A 17,339-nucleotide genomic window follows, 5' to 3' on the forward strand; every position below is an offset into this window, starting at 1 on the left:
AGGCGCGCCACCACGCCTGGCTAATTTTTGTATTTTTAGTAGAGACAAGGTTTCTCCAGGTTTGCCAGGCTGGTCTCAAACTCCTGATCCCAGGTGGTCTGCCTGCCTCGGCCTCCCAAAGTGCTGGGATTACAGGCGTTAGCCACCGCGCTCGAAGCTATTATTTTTAATAACTGAAGGTAAGCCTAGGGGAAACTCAGAAATCAAGAACTCCTATAAGAAAAAAGGAACAGAAATAGCCTAGACTGGCGCTCCCCAGACTCTGCAGCTGGTGGCGCTGCCCACGGAGGGGGCAGGTTGGGGGCAGGGGATCAAGGGAAGACGAAGATGATGGGGCGCACGGCTAGTTTTGCGTCGGGAAAGGGTGGCCCTGGGCCTCTTGCGGGGGAAGGAAGAGATGAAGCCACGTGACAGAGTCAGAGCTCAAAGCCAAGCCCCGAGCGCGCGGCAGACCGGATGCGGGAAGTGGGCTCGGGGCCCTGCTCTCCTGCCCGGCTCGCCGGCCTGCGTCAGCTGACCTGGTTTCCGCGGGCCCCGCGCCCTCGCGCTCCCGCCACCCCCGACCCGCTCCGCGCCAGCCGGCCCAGCCCTCCCTCCCCAGCCAGCCCCGCCGCCGCGGCCTCTTGGCCCAGCGCCTGGGGCCGTCCTGCCGCTCCCCTGAGTCGCCCTGCGAAGGCCGCAGCCGCCTGCTTAGCCCAGGAACCTTCACCTCCCCAGGACCCGCGCCTTCACCTAGGGACTCCGCCCCCTGCTCCCCACGGCCGCCCTGCGCCCCTCTGTCCCCCGCAGCTGCCCGAGCCCCCAGCAAGGGCCACCGAGGGCTCCAGGAACACCCCAGGCCCGGTCTTCTCGCTCACAGCGCCCCACCTGTGACCCTTAGCGACCCTCCTGCGCTGCCCTGCGGCGGCGAGGTGGTCGGGAGGCTCCGCACCATCGCAGCCTCCCAGCCTCCCAGCCTCCCAGCCTCGCGCCGGGTATGGAGGGGAGGGTGGGGTTCCTGAGTCCGGAAGAAAGGGTCGCGGCTGCGGCCGCACTGGCCGTCGGGCCTACATCCGCCCCGCTGCCACGCGGTTCACAAACGAGGGAAGGGGAGAAGGGAAGAAACCCTTGATTCGGGTACACGTCCTTGTGCCTGGAACTGTACATCCTGTCCCCTCGCTTAATCCTCACAAGACCTGTGGGGCGTGTCGTCATTGTAGGCCTGGAGATGAGGAGGCCGAGGCTCGGAGAGATGAAGCATTGAACGGCCTCCGAGCGGCTGGTTTGCAGCAGAGCCAAAGCCAGCATTTTTTCTTAGCGGCGGTAGTTTGAGCCGCGCCTTACTGCAGCTACTCTGCCGTCAGCCGAGAGGTCACATCTTTTCTGGAACTCCCTCCCCGCTCACGTAATGGAAGCAGTCAGTCGACTCTTCCAGTAGAAATTATTTTGCCACTTTTGGGGGGAATCTTGAGTTACCAGCTCATCTCTCAGGTGTTGGATAACGCTTTCCTTGACCCCACAGGGTCCTCCAGCACCTCTGCTTCCTTTGTTGGTAGCCCTTATCATACCACCTATTGCAACTGCTCATTTTCTCATCTGTCCCTCTGCAGAGGGAGTGAAGGTACCTGAGTACCGGAACCGTGGTCTTCATTGCCACCTCAGCATTAGCTGAAGTGCCATGTGCCGACTCCCAGGGTGCCACAGCTTCCCAGGAACACCATTTAAGAACCCCTGAACTAGAGTTTGCAAGTTAAAAGTAAAGCAAGAAGGAAACCCAGAGACAACTGTGAAAATCTTTCATCACCTTCATATTGGCCATCATTTATTGAGTGCTTATTATACAACAGGCATTGTTTTCAGTGTGTGAATACAGTGTTCCTCAAACGTAAATGTGGGGCCCAACGCAGGGGATCTTGGTAAAATGCAGATTCTGATTCAGTACCTCTGGGGTGGGGCCTGAGATTCTGCATTTCCAACAAGCTCCCAGGATACTTTGTGTAGAAGGACATTGGCATATTAATTTATTCGATCTTCTTAATAATCCTAAAAAGTACCACTGCTATTCCCATTCTGCAGATGAGGAAACAGATTAAGCATTATGAACTTACATCAAAATAATAGACTGCAGGGCAAGGAGGGGGGGAATAGTGTGGGCAGTGTACAGTTTTAGAAGAAGCAGAAAGGAAGTTCTAGGCAGAAGAAAAAGGATTTACAGAAAACCTGACATGCAAGATAGGGGGACAGGGCCCACACCCAGGGCTGTTCACCATTAGATAATCTATGCACAGTACTTGGGGCTGTGGGCTTCCTGAAGGTCCCAAGTATTTGAGACCTGAAAAAAAATCTTTGGCACCTACACAGAAAAAAATTGAATATTTAAATTGACAATTCAAAAATTCAAATCATGAATTGTTTCAAAAATTTTGCATGATAGAATTCATATTTGGTAAGTGATATGGGAATATTTCAATGCATTTGATTTTAAAAAGGGGTAGGGCCTACTAAGGACAGGCCACTAAGAACAGGCCAAGCCCTGGCCTCACTGGGTTTGGATGTAATCCTGAGGGCAGCCAGGAACCACTGATAGAGGCAGGAGAATGTTCTCTGTGGCTACAGTGAGGAGAATGGATTGGAGGGAGGCCAGACTGAAGGCCGAGCGGCTAGAGACCAGATAGGCAGTTACAGTCTTCAGATTGCAAGACAATCTCTCTTTAGTGCCAAGCTTAGCATAAAATCATAGCATTATATAACCCAATTATTCTTTGATTCCTTCGGCCTCAATCTGACTCAGCATTCTAAATTTACTTAAGATCTGGGGACAAGCATTTTGCCAAATCCTTTCCCATGAAGGCAAATGATGTTACGATCAGCACATGCCTTGAGCCAGACAGACATGGGTACTGGCCTCAGTTCTGCTGCTTGGGTGACTTTGCACAAGTGATTTAATTTCTCTGGGCCTCAGATTCCTTACTGGTAACATGAGCATTATGTATTCCTCACAGAATTAAGTGAGAAAACTATGTATAGTCCTATGTGTAGGACTTCTTCTGGGGTGGGTACTTAGAAAGAAATGGTAGCTGTTATCATTTATGTGCCTTTGTTCTGAAATCTGCTTAAGTTTTCTCTAGGAATAGAGGGTAAAATATTTAGTATTTTCATCAATCTTCTGAGGTTAAAAATTATTATCCCCATTTTGCAGATAAGGAAAATGGTTCAGGGATTAGATCACAGCTCTGTGAAGCAGGGGCACAAAGTGATCAACCTGCAAGAGCTGGAACTTTATTTTCCTTGTCCTTCTGTCCATGCACTCGCTCCAGCAGTTGACATCTGCCCTCTTTGATGGCTCCACGACCAATTTCCCTTAGTCATGGCATGAGTCAGCCGTAAGGGCTGATGGCACACCACCGAATACTCTGCTGTGGCTCCACTAGCTGCCATTCTCCTTCTTCTCCAAACTTTTCCAGCCTCCCTAATACCTTGCCCCCCAGTTTTACAGCTTCTGGATTTTCCTTATTAAAGAGCTTGTCTCTGAGACTCAGACAGAACCACCCCAGACTGGGATGCCTTCCAGGGTACCTCCCTTTCAAGGGAGCAGATAAGTAGGTCACATCGGGATGGTGAGGGAGGAAGCCTGACTTCTTATGGGTGGAGGAAAAATACTGCAGGTCACATGGAGAATGGAAAACAAAATAACAGGGTTTCTCTCTTTGCCTAATTCTGTCACACAATCTCACCAGCGTTCTGGAACCAGCACAGGCAATACTGATCTTTTAGGGCTTGAGGACACTCGTGGCAACTTGAGCATAAGACTTGTTTGTCTACCCTGTGCTCCCCTACATCCCATCTCCCTCCTCTTCAGGCTACTCCACAGCCCCCAGGATATGTTTTTCTCCTATATGGTAAAGCGAAATCTCAGCTTCTATAGGAGCTTCCATCACCTTGTTGACTGCCCCTCAAGGGTCTGAAAGCATAGAGTTTTGCAGCCTGGAGGCTCTGTGGGGCAGGAAGGCACTGCCAGTGAGTGCCTGGAGCAGCCTGGATCCCATCTACAGAGACCCCATTGCAGCAACCAGGTTAGGTCATGGGCTCTGCAAGATTTCTGCTCCCCATCTCAACCCTAGTGAAGGTAGTTCACAAGGTATGTCAGCGAGCATTAAATGACATAGATCACCGTGAAAACCAGAAAGAGACAGACAGAGACAGTGACAGGACACAGGCAGGGTGCGGCATTACAGATCCAACACTACCAACCCCACCCTGCCCCACTATCCCTTGGGACTGAGCCCTGTTTGAATCATAACACTGGGCGGTCACATTTCTAGGAAACTGCAGCTGAAGAGGAAAGGTCCTGGCTGTGTGAGCCGGCCATGTACAGATTAGGACTGAACGTCTGTATCCGGGCAGACAATTGGTCACTGGACTCCACACCCGAGGCACAAGACAAACACACAAAACAAGGACCTAGGCCTGACCCCTGAAACCTGGGGGTAAACAAACCTGCTTCCCTGGACAGGGATTGTGGAAACAGGGAGTTCACCTCTGGAGAGGCGCAGGGGTTTTCCATTCTCCTGGCTTGAAGCCTGGTGAACTTCTAGCTCAGAGGCTCACCGTTCCAGGATACTGGGAGCTATTTCACAGAGGCTTGGAGGTGATGCTACAGACTTTGGGCTGGCACTGTCTCCTACCTGGCTTCCACGTTGCCCCCTGCCCTCCCTCCTCCTGTTCCCAAGACCCTCAGACTGTTCAGGGATGCTAGGCCCCCCTGCTCCTTTTCTTCCACCCCTGTAGAAAGCATATTTCCCCATGCCTCAGGTGTCTGTGCCCAGGTGCCCCGTAGGAAGGCACACTTTTGCCTTCAGTAGCTTTCTTTTTTTTGAAATGGAGTTTCGCTCTTGTTGCCCAGGCTAGAGTGCAATGGCATGATCTTAGCTCACCACAACCTCTTCCTCCCAGGTTGAAGTGATTCTCCTGCCTCAGCCTCCCGAGTAGCTGGGATTACAGGTGCCCACCACCATGCCTGGCTAATCTTTGTATTTTTAGTAGAGACAGTTTCACTATGTTGGTCAGGCTGGTCTTGAACTCCTGACCTCATGATCCACCCACCTCAGCCTCCTAAAGTGCTGGAATTACAGGCATGAGCCACCACGCCTGGCCCTGCCTTCAGTAGCTTTCTCCCCTCTCCTGAGAGGCAGGGCTGGGTGACAGGAGAGAGACATTCATCTTCACCTGAGCCCTTCATTATGTTTAATCTCTCTAGTGGGGGTGGGCCTGTCAAACACATCTCTTTCCTAGGTTGGAGTAATCCCAAACCATCTCTCATCACAGTGACTGTAAATCCCACAAGTATGTGGCGTGCACTAGTAGCAGTGACAGTGTGGAGGTGCCTCACACTGAAACAAGAAGTTTGGATTTGAGGGGCTGAGAACCTTTGTCTTGTTAGAAAGTGGCTGGCAGCTCCTCCTCCCCGGCATCTCCTCCAGCCTGGGCCCCTTGATCTGCTGACATCTCTGCGTGACTCTGGGTGCGCTGCGTACTCCAGGTCTAGTGCAAGTGCTACAGGACGACCTGGGAGAAAGCAGCTAGTCTTGAAACCTCCATAGCCCCCATACATCAGTCAGTTATGGATTTCAGTGGAGATTCTAAGACCTTAATATGTATCGGGATCACCAGGGGGCTTGGGAACACACAGAAAAAAAGAAGAAGAAGAAAGAAAGACCCTTTCACTGTGCATGGCAAATTAGATACACCAATTAGTCAATTAGTCAACAAATGCTTTTTTTTTTGAGACGGAGTCTGGCTCTCACCCAGGCTGGAGTGCAGTGGTGCAATCTAGGCTCACTGCAATCTCCACCTCCTGAGTTCAAGCCATTCCTCTGCTCTAGCCTCCCCAGTAGCTGGGACTACAGGCTCCCACCACCACACCTAGCTAATGTTTGTATTTTTGGTAGAGACAAGGTTTCACTGTGTTGGCCAGGCTAGTCTCGAACTCCTGACCTCCTGATCTGTCCGCCTTGGCCTTCCAGATTGCTGGAATTACAGATGTCAGCCACCACGCCTGGCACTTCTTTTTTTTTTTTTTTGAGATGGAGTTTCATTCTTGTCACCTTTTTGAGATGAAGTTTCACTTCATTGCACTTGAGGCTGGAGTGCAACGGCGTGATCTTGGCTCACTGTGACCTCCGCCTCCTGAGTTCAAGTGATTCTCCAGCCTCAACCTCCTGAGTAGTTGGAACTACAGGTGCCCACCATCACACTTAGCTAATGTTAATTTTTTTTGTGTTTTTAGTAGAGACAGGGTTTCACCATCTTAGCCAGGCTGGTCACGAACTCTTGACCTCAGATGATCCACCCACCTCAGCCTCCCAGGATACTGGGATTACACTTGTGAGCCACCATGTTCAGCCAAAAGGTTTATGTTTTATGGTAATCAGAAACAGTGTATAAATATGTGCATGTGTGTATGTGTAAAATAGCTTATGAAATCTACTCATTTGCATATAGGCACATCTGCTTCTCTAATTTTCTTTTTTAAACTACAAGTTTTTTCTATTCTAAATATAATATATGGGTTAGTAGAAAATGTGTAAAGGAAATAAAAAGTTAAAAGAAAAGTAATAGATGAAAATAAGTCATTCATAAACCTATAATCCAGAAATAACTAGTACTCACCTTTCGGTTTATTTTTTCCAAGTTTTCCTGCGCATATTTATTCTATATGATTTTTTTGGGGGGGGGGACGGAGCTTCGCTCTTGTTACCCAGGCTGGAGTGCAATGGCGCAATCTCGGCTCACCGCAACCTCCGCCTCCTGGGTTCAGGCAATTCTCCTGCCTCAGCCTCCTGAGTAGCTGGGATTACAGGCACGTGTCACCATGCCCAGCTAATTTTTTGTATTTTTAATAGAGACGGGATTTCACTATGTTGACCAGGATGGTCTCGATCTCTTGACCTTGTGATCCACCCGCCTCGGCCTCCCAAAGTGCTGGGATTACAGGCTTGAGCCACCACACCCAGCTCTATATGATTTTTAAACGAAATTGAGATGAAATCTTTATGTGCTATGTATCTTACTTTTTTTTTGAGATGGAGTCTCGTTGTGTTGCCAGGCTGGAGTGAAGTGGCACGATCTTGGCTTACTGCAACATCTGCCTCCTGGGTTCAAGTGATTCTCCTGCCTCAGCCTCCCAAGTAGCTGGGACTACAGGTGCTTGCCACCACACCTGGCTAAATTTTGTTTTTAGTAGAGACAGGGTTTCACCACGCTGGCCAGAATGGTCTCAATCTCCTGACCTCATGATCTTCCTGCCTTGGCCTCCCAAAATACTGAGATTACAGGTGTGAGCCTGGCTGTATCTTACTTTTTTAAAAATAACATATGATTAGCATTTTACTATTCCCTTAAGTATTCTTCCAAAACATAAAATATTATTTCATGACATTTATTTACAGATGTATCAAACTTTAACCACTTCTGCATTATTGGACTCTCCATTTTTGTAATGAATAATATTTCAATGAACATCTTTGCATATCTAAACACATCTTTGATCATATTCTTAGGCTGATTCTAGAAGTGAGATTATTAGGTCTTTTTTTTTTTTTAGGCGAGAGATAAGAGTCTCACTTTGTTGCCCAGGCTGGAGTGCAGTGGCATGATCTCAGCTCACTGCAACCTCCACCTCCCAGGTTCAAGCAATTCTCATGTCTCAACCTTCTGAGTAGCTGATATTACAGGTACATGCCACCATACCTGGCTATTTTTTTTTTGAGACAGAGTCTTGCACTATCACCAGGCCGGAGTGCAGTGGCATGGTCTTGACTCACTTCAACCTCCGCTTCCCGGGTTCAAGCAATTCTCCTGCCTCAGCCTCCCAAGTATCTGGGACTACAGGCATGTGCCACCACGCCCAGCTAATTTTTGTATTTTTAGTAGAGACGGGGTTTCACCATGTTGGCCAGGATGATTCTGCCTCTTGACCACGTCACCCGCCCACCTCGGCCTCCCAAAGTGCTGGCATTACAGGTGTGAGCCATCGTGGCTGGCTAATTTTTCTTTTTCTTTTTCTTTTTTTTTTTTTGAGATGGGGTTTCTCTCTTTTCACCCAGGCTGGAGTGCAATGGTGCGATCTCGGCTCACCGCAACCTCCGCCTCCTGGGTTCAGGCAATTCTCCTGCCTCAGCCTCCTGAGTAGCTGGGATTACAGGCACGCGCCACCGTACCCAGCTAATTTTTTGTATTTTAAGTAGAGACGGGGTTTCACCATGTTGACCAGAATGGTCTCGATTTCTTGACCTCGTGATCCACCCGCCTCGGCCTCCCAAAGTGCTGGGATTACAGGCTTGAGCCACCGCACCTGGCCGGCTGGCTAATTTTTATATTTTTAGTAGAGGTGGAGTTTCACCATGTTGCACAGGCTGGGCTCGAACTGAGCTCAAGTGATCCTCCTGTTTCAGCCTCCCAAAGTGCTAGGATTGCAGGTGTAAGCCACTGCGCCTGGCAGGTTATTTATTTATTTATATATTTTTCTGTGCCATTCAGCGTTCTCAGAAGAGGATTCTGGCTGACTTTAATAGAAGGATAACGGACAGGATGGGTAACCAAGTTTTGAAATCAGGCAGATGCTGAGGGAGGCTGGGCAGCAAGGACACAGCCCAGGCCATGCTTCAGGGACAGTCTGGGTAGGATGTCCCTAACTGAGGCTCTGCTTCCACTCTGGCGGTTGGACATCAACACAACTGAACACAGGAGCCAGATGCCGCTGCTGCTTGAAATTCTAAACTGTCCCTGAGTCTAAACTAAAAGTTCTGGGTGGGAGCATTTGATTTGCTGAGGCTGGATAATGTGACTGTCCTCTAGTGGCCAGGGACCAGGGAAAGGGCATCTGGCTCGGCTCTTTCTGTAGCAGGAAGGAGATCCTGCCTGCCGTCATGACTATGTCATGGAGGGAAGGTTGCATTGGGATGTAATCCCCACAAATGACTATTTCACCTCCCCACTTAGACTTCTGCGAGCATACAGACGTCACCAACAGTTTTTTGTTTGTTTGTTTTTCTTGAGATAGGGTCTCACTCTGTCACCGGGGCTGGAGTACAGTGGCATGGTCATGGCTCACTGCAGACTGACCTCCTGGGCTCAAGTGATCCTCCAGCCTCAGCCTCCTGAATACCTTGGACTACAGGCATAAGCCATCATGCTTGCCTAGTTTTTTATTTTTTAATTTCTTGTAGACACGAGCTCTTGCTATGTTGCTCTGGCTGGTCTCGTAATTCATGCCTGTAATCCTAGAATTTTGGGAGGCTGAGGTAGGAGAATCGCTTGGGCCCAGGAGTTCGAGACTGGCAAGTCATTTTAAAATCTCTTGACACATATTACACTATCAAATAGTTTTCTGGAACTTCTGTTTGAACATATTTCTAGAGACTTCTGGGTTCTGGCCCTGCATGTACGGCACTTGGAAGTAGCCACTCCATCCTAACAAGTAAAAAGCTAAGGAAACTAAAGAATCAACAACTCTTCTTGGATTCAAAAGAGAGGTAAGTACATAGGGCAAACCACTGCCCCCAAGACTGGCGAGACAGACAGGTGAATACCGGGAGTCCTGGCTTACTGGGGCAGACTCACAAGGGCAATCTTCCTCAGGAACCAGTGCCAGCTAGGAAAACCTGGACTGCAGTTGACAAATTGCTTGGAGGCTCAGAATGGACAAGTTAAAAACTCCAGGGTGACCCAGTCATGGGAGTGGGCAGTGGAGGAAATGCTTTTGTGAGTTTTACCTCTAGGAGCTGCCCCAAGTTCTATAGTAAATGTCAGAGAAACATCTCCTCATGGTTCTGGCAGTGGGGAGGGAGAAAACATTTCAAAATAGACCAGAGTATTCTGTCTGTTATTCTTAACAAGGCCTGAGCTCAGAACTATTTAACCAGAGCCAAACTTGCTGAGGTTTTATTAGCACCCAAGTGACCCGGGGAAGGGGAAGACGCGATTTCAGCACACTGTAGCTATCCTGACCCACCTAAGTTGGGGGCACTTAGAAGCATTTGTGATGTTCATTCAAGAGGCATAGGCTCACTAAAAGGCTGACACCCAACCATAGAGCCATAGAACGCTTCCCCTCCCCTCACATTTTACCACCACATACTAGGGCCTATCCGTAGCAGTTCCTTTTGCCTGATACACTACATCTGACCATCAAGGAAAAATTACAAGGCATGCTAAAAGGCAAAACACACAACTGGAAGAGAAGAGCCAGCATCAGAACTAGATATGGCAAGGATATTGGACTCCATCAGACCAAGAATTTAAAACAACTATGTTGAGTATGCTAAGGGTGCTAATGAATAAAGCAGAGATGGGCAATGGAAATGAAGAGATGGACACCCTAAGAGAGAACCAAAAAGGAATGCCAGAGATGAAAACACTGACAGAAATGAAGAATGCCATTCGTGGGCTCATTAGTAGACTGGACATGGCTAAGGAAAGAATCTCTGAGCTTAAGCATACCTCATAGAAAGCCCAGAAATGGAAAGGCAAAGAGACTGAGAAAATAGAACAGAATGCTCAACAACTGTGGGACAATGACAACAGGTACGATACATGTGTAATAGAAATAACTGAAGGAGGAGGCGGAAAAGAACAGAAAAAATATTTGAAACAATAATGACTGAGCATTTTTCTCAAACTAATGCCAGATGCCAAATTATAGATACAGAAAACTCAGAGAAAATCAAGCAGGATAAATGCCCAAAGAACTACCAAAAATCAAAGACGAAGAAAAAATCCTGAAAGAATCCACAAGAAAAACAAAATCTTACCTGTTGAAGAACAAAGATAAGAATGACATCTGATTTCCCCAGAAACATGTAAAGAAGAAAGTGGAGTGACATATTCAAAGCATTGAAAGGAAAAATCCACCAACCTGGAATTCTCTATCTTGCAAAATTATCCCTCTAAAGAGAAGGAAAAATAAAGACTTTCTCAGACAAACACAATTAAGAGGATTTCTTGCTAGCAGCTGTGTCTTGCAAGAAATATTGAAAGAAGTTATTAACAAAGAAGGAAAATGAAGCCGGGCATGGTGGCTCGTGTCTGTAACAGCTTTTTGGGAGGCTGAGGCAGGCAGATCGCCTGAGGTCAGGAGGCCCAGAAAGGAGGAAAGAGAAATAGGTCAGAAACTCAGATCTACTTAAAGAAAAGGGAAACATCAAAGAAATAATAAATGAAGTTAAAAGAAAAACTTTCCTTTTTACTGTTTTTTAAAATTAATAAATGAAAATTTCAGCTAGGAGCGATGGCTCATGCCTGTAATTCAGCACTTTGGGGGCTGAGGTGGGCAGGTCACTTGAGGTCAGGAGTTGGAGACCAGCCTGGCCAACATAGTGAAACCTCATCTCTATTAAAAATACAAGAATTAGCTGGATGTGGTGGTGCGCGCCTGTAATCCCAGTTACTTGGGAGACTGAGGCAGGAGAATAATTTGAACACGGGAGCAGAGGTTACAGTGAGCTGAGATTGAGCCATTGTACTCCAGACTGGGCAAGAAGAGCAAAACTCTGTCTCAAAAAAAGAAAAAAAAAAGAGAAAAATTTCATATATTTGTGATATACAAAGTAATATTTTGTTTCTTATACTTAATTGATCTAATTGTTCAAAACAAATCAAAATATCAACAATATATTTGATTATGTATACTTATGTATATGTTTTATGATATATGCACACATATATATATATATGTGTGTGGGTAAAATGAATGACAGCAATGATACACGAAACAGGATGGAGGAATTGGGATTGTTTTGTTGTTATAAGGTACTCACACTACCCATGAAATGGTATAGTGTTATTTGAAAGTGCACTTGGATTTGTTGTACTTGTAAACTGCAAACTCTAGGGCAATAACTAAAAAAAGTTAAAAAAAAATACAACTGATATGCCATGAACGGAGAGAAATTGGGATAATATAAAACGCTCCGTTAAAACCACCAAAGGCAGAATAAAAAAGTGGACAAAAATAGGAGCAAAGAATGAGGGCAACAAATAGACAGATAGTAACAAATGTGGTAGATCCAATTATATCAGTAATCACTTTGAATGTCAGTGGTCTAAATGCATGATTCAAAGGCAGAAATTGTCAGATGGACACAAAAAGAAGACCCAACTACATGTTGTGCACAAGAAACTCACATTAAACATAAAGCTACATATCGATCCACTGAGTGTGGTGGCTCATCCCTGTAACCCCAGCATTTTGGGAGGCTGAAATGGGGGGATTGCTTGAGGCCAGGAGTAAGACTAGCCTGGGCGACATAGTGAGATCCTGCCTCTACAAAAAATAAGAAAATAGCTCGGTGTTGTGGTGTGTGCCTGTAGTCCTAGCTACCTGGGAGGCTGAGGCAGGAAGATTGGTTAAGCCCAGGTATTTGAGGCTGCAGTGAGTCAAGATGATGCCACTGCACTCTAGCCTGGGTCATGGGTGACAGAATAAGACCTTGCATCAAAAGAAAAAAGCCACACATATAGATGAAAAGTAAATGGATGGAGCCAGGCATGGTGGCTCACGCCTGTAATCCCAGCACTTTGGGAGGCCGAGGTGGGCAGATCACCTGCGGTCAAGGAGTTTGAGACCAGCCTGGCCAACATAGCAAAATCTCGTCTCTACTAAAAATACAAAAATTAGCTGGCTGTGGTAGTGTGTGCCTGTAATCCCAGCTACTTGGGAGACTGAAGCAGGAGAATGGCTTGAACTTGGGAGGCTGAGGTCGCAGTGAGCCAAGATCACACCACTGCACTCCAGCCTCAGTGACAAAGCAAGACCATGTCTCAAAAAAAAAAAAAGGAAATGGATGGGGGAAATAATACATGTTAACAACAATGGAAAAAAGAGGCCAGGTGCAGTGGTTCACGTCTGTAATCCCAGCACTTTAGGAGGCCGAGGCAGGCAGATCACGAGTTCAGGAGTTCAAGACCAGCCTGGCCAACATAGTGAAACCCCGTCTCTACAAAAATACAAAAGTTAGGCTGGGCAAGGTGGCTCACACCTGTAATCCCAGCATTTTGGGAGGCCGAGGTAGGCAGGTGGCTTAAGGTCAGGAGTTCCAGACCACCCTGGCCAACATGGTGAAACCTTGTCTTTACTAAAAATACAAAAATTAGCCCAGCATGGTAGCACATGCCTGTAATCTCAGCTACTTGGGAGGCTGAGGAAAGAGAATTGCTTGAACCTAGGAGGGAGAGGTTGCAGTGAGCTGAGATTGTGCCACTGCACTCCAGCCTGAGTGACAGAGCAAGACTCTGTGTCTTAGCCAGGTGTGGTGGCTGGCACCTGTAGTCTCAGCTACTCGGGAGTCTGAGACAGGAGAATTGCTTGAACCCAGGAGTCAGAGGTTGCAGTGAGCCGAGATGGTGCCACTGCAGTCCAGCCTGGGCAACACAGCAAGACTATGTCTCAAAAAAAAAAAAAAAAGAAGTACTATATTAATTTCAGACAGAGTAAAATTCAAAGCAAGGAAAGTCATCAAGGATAAAGAAAGGCATTATATAATGATAAAGGAGTCAAATCTCCAAAAACATAACAATTTTTTTTCTTTTTTCTTTTAGATGGACTTTCATTCTAGTTGCCGAGGCTGGACTGCAATGGCACAATCTCAGCTCACCACAACCTCCAACTCCCAGTTTCAAGCAATTCTCCTGCCTCAGCCTCCCTAGTAGCTAGGATTACAGGCATACACCACCATGCCTGGCTGATTTTGTATTTTTAGTAGAGATGGGGTTTCTCCACGTTGCTCAGGCTGGTCTCAAATTCTTGATGATCCACCCACTTCGGCTTCCTAAAGTACTGGGATTACAGGTGTGAGCCACCGCGTCTGGCAACAATTCTTAACATGTAAGCACCTAACAACAGAGTGTCAAACTATGTGAGGCAAAAACTCTTAGCACTGTAAGGATAAATGATTAATGTACTATTACAGTTGGAGACTTAAGACCCCTCTTTCAGAAATGGACAGATCAGCAGGCAGAAAATCAGTAAAGACATAGTTGAATTCAATGCACCATCAATCAACTGGATATAATTGACATGTATATACTTTTTTATCCAACAGTAGCAGAATATACATTCTTCTCAAGCCCACACAAACCATTCATCAAGACAGACCACATTCTGGGCCATATAACATGCCTTAACTAATTTAAAAGAATAGAATCATACAAAATCTATTCTCAGACCACAGTGGAATTAAACTAGAAATCAGTAACAGAAAGTTAACTTGAAATCTTTCAAATATGTGAAAATTAAACAACATGCTTTCAAATAACACTTGGGTCAAAGAAGAAATATCAAGAGAAATTTTAAAATATTTTGAACTGGTTGGGCATGGTGGTTCACACCTGTAATCCCAGCACTTTGGGAGGCTGAGGTGGGTGGATCATTTGAAGTCAGGAGTTCCAGACCAGCCTGCCTAACATGGTGAAACCCTGCTTCTACCAAAAATGCAAAAAAGGTGTATCTAATAAAGGGTTGCTATCCAAAACAGTCAGAGAACTCTTAAAATTCAACAATAAGAAAAGAACCACCACTAAAAATGGGCAAAACACCTGAACAGACACCTCAGCAAAGAAGATTCAAAGGCTAGGCCAGGTGCAGTAGCTCATGCCTGTAATACCAGCACTTTGGGAGGCTGAGGCGGGGAGATCACAAGGTCGGGAGTTTGAGACCAGTCTGGCCAACATGGTGAAACCCCATCTCTACTAAAAATACAAAAATTAGCCAGGTGTGGTGGTAGGTACCTGTAATCCTAGCTACTCAGGAGGCTGAGGCAGAAGAATTGCTTGAACCCAGGAGCCGCCCAGCTACAGTGGCTTTATACAGAATGATACATAATGCCAAAACTTGGAAGCAACCAAGATGTCCTTCATAGGTGAATGAATAAATAAACAGTAGTACATGCAGACACTGGAATACTCTTCAGTGCTAAAAAGAAATGAGCTGTCCAGTCATGAAAAGACATGGAGGAAACTTCAACGCCATTACTGAGTGAGAGAATCTGAATAGGCTACATATTGTATGATTCCAACTACATGATACTCTGGAAAAGGCAAAACAAAAAGTCAATCATTGCTAGGGGTTGAGACGGGAAGGAGCAATGAACGGGCAGAATGCAGAGGATTTTTAGGGCAGTGAAAGTTCCCTGTTATACTACAGTTATAGTGGTGAAAACGTGTTATTATGCATAGAATGTTCAACACCAAGAGTGAACCCTCATGTAAACTGTAGACTTTGGGTCATAATGAGGTGTCAGTGTAAGGCTCATCAGTTGTAAAAAAAATGTACCATTCTGGTGGAGGACGCTGGTAATGGGGAGTCTATGCATGTGGGGTGAAGGTCTATATGGGACATCTGTGTGCCTTCCTTCTCAATTTTGCTGTGAACGTAAAACTGCTGTTATATATATGTCTTTAAAAGCAAAAAACAAACAAAAATATTCCCAGAGTACTTTGTCTATAGACCTTCTTTCATTCATAAGCATTTTGTTTTTTAAGACCGAGTCTCGCTCTCTAAACCAGGCTAGAGTGCAATGGCGCAATCTCAGATCGCCTGGTGCAATCTCTACCTCCCAGTTTCAAGAGATTCTCCTGCCTCAGCCTCCTGAGTAGATGGATTACAGGCACCCACCACCACACCCAGCTAATTTTTTTTTTTTTTTTAGTAGAGAAGGGGTTTCACCATGTTGGTCAGGCTGGTCTTGAACTCCCAATCTCATGATCTGCCCGCTTCGGCCTCTCAAAGTGCTGGGAGTACAGGGATGAGCCACCATGTCCAGCCTGCTCATAAGGATTTTTGCCTCCACTCCCATCTCGTTCTATCTGTATCTTGCTGTACTTAACCTGATCAACCTGATCTATGTTGAATTTCCATTCGGTATGGACAAGTCTCAGTTCCTCTTTTAGGAGACCATCTTTATATCTGCATCAACGTGCAGCACATGTGGAAAAAAAGGGCCAAGGACTGAATCTGTCCAGGGGAACCTGGAAGCCCAAGAGGGGCTTCATTTTTGAGAAGGAGGCAGGCTAGGGGCTTAAACTCTGTACTTGGGGGTAGGGTTGCAACACTGGCTTGAAAGGGAAGAAAGGGATTGTCTTCAGCCTTTCATACATCCAGACTCTGGGAGATGAGCATGCTTAGCTCCTTGGCAGGGCTGCCAGTGAAGGCAGGGAGAAGGGCAGAGGCTTGAAGGCCACCGCCATAGGCTGCAGAAGGAAAGGAGCAGCTCCAGGCATCCAGCTGGTGGAGACCGCCAGCTCTGAGTGCTGTGCACCACTCTTCACAGCCAGCTGTGTCGCTACTACCCGTCCCAGTTTCACAGGTCTGGAGACACATCTGCAGCATTGATTATAGAGGCTCAAATTAATGTTATTTTATATTAGAGTTACCCAAACTTCAGTTGTACCATGTCCAGGATTTCCATGTCTGAGTGCAGTAGTAGGTGCAGGCACACACACCTGTGAGCCATGTCACCCAAGCCTGCCACACTTCTTAACAGGTCAGGCAGAAACAGTCATTGAGACACTTAGGGTATGCCCAGGTCATGTGGAAGCTGTATAAAGGTGTCAAAAAGAGTCCTGCCATTTGTTTTAGGCTCATCCTAAGCAATAAAAATGTTGAAATTGGCTTGACATGTGGCTTATGCCTATAATCCCAACTCTTCAGGAGGCTAAGGCAGGAAGATCACTAAAGCCCAGCAGTTAGAGACCAGCCTAGGCGACATTGTGAGACCCCATTTCTAAAAAAAAAAAAAAAAAAATTAGCTGTAGATGGCAGTGCATATGTGTAGTCCCAACTACTCAGGAGGATCCTGAGGCAGGATCACTTGGGCCCGGGAGGTTAAGGCTGTAGTGAGCTGAGATTGCACCACTGCACTTCTGTCTGTGTGACAGAGCAAGGCCCTGTCTCTAAAAAAAAAAAAAAAAAAAAATGGGGGGTGGGGTGGCAAGCGTTGTGTCTCACACCTGCAATCCCAGCACTTTGGGAGGCCAAGGAGGGTGGATCACCTGAGGTCAGCAGTTTGAGACCAGCCTGACCAATATGGTGAAACTCCCATCTCTACTAAAAATACAAAATTAGCTGGGCGTGGTGGGGGGGGGGTGCCTGTAATTCCAGCTACTCGGGAGGCTGAGGCAGGAGAATTGCTTGAACCCAGGAGGTAGAGGTTGCAGTGAGCTGAGATCACACCATTGCACTCCAGCCCGAGCGACAAGAGCAAAACTTCATCTAAAAGAAAAAAAATGGAATCATAGGTCTGATAGGTTGTTATGCTCTTTCTAATGAATATTAAAACTTTAAAGATAATCTCTATACTAAAAAC

The 17,339-nt window shown here is 46.6% G+C and overlaps 1 protein-coding gene and 1 pseudogene across 2 annotated transcripts in view; one reads left to right on the forward strand and one right to left on the reverse strand.

Annotated features, from left to right (window-relative positions):
• The window catches only part of NINJ2 (ninjurin 2), a 103,601-nt gene that overhangs the window by 82,858 nt on the left and 3,404 nt on the right, over positions 1 to 17,339 (reverse strand).
• Positions 457 to 6,880, forward strand: LOC144577723 (uncharacterized; annotated as a pseudogene). The gene has a single exon (XR_013522251.1). The product of XR_013522251.1 is annotated as an uncharacterized LOC144577723 (transcript).

This window comes from Callithrix jacchus, chromosome 9, assembly GCF_049354715.1.
Source record: "Callithrix jacchus isolate 240 chromosome 9, calJac240_pri, whole genome shotgun sequence".
Lineage (NCBI taxonomy): Eukaryota > Metazoa > Chordata > Mammalia > Primates > Cebidae > Callithrix > Callithrix jacchus.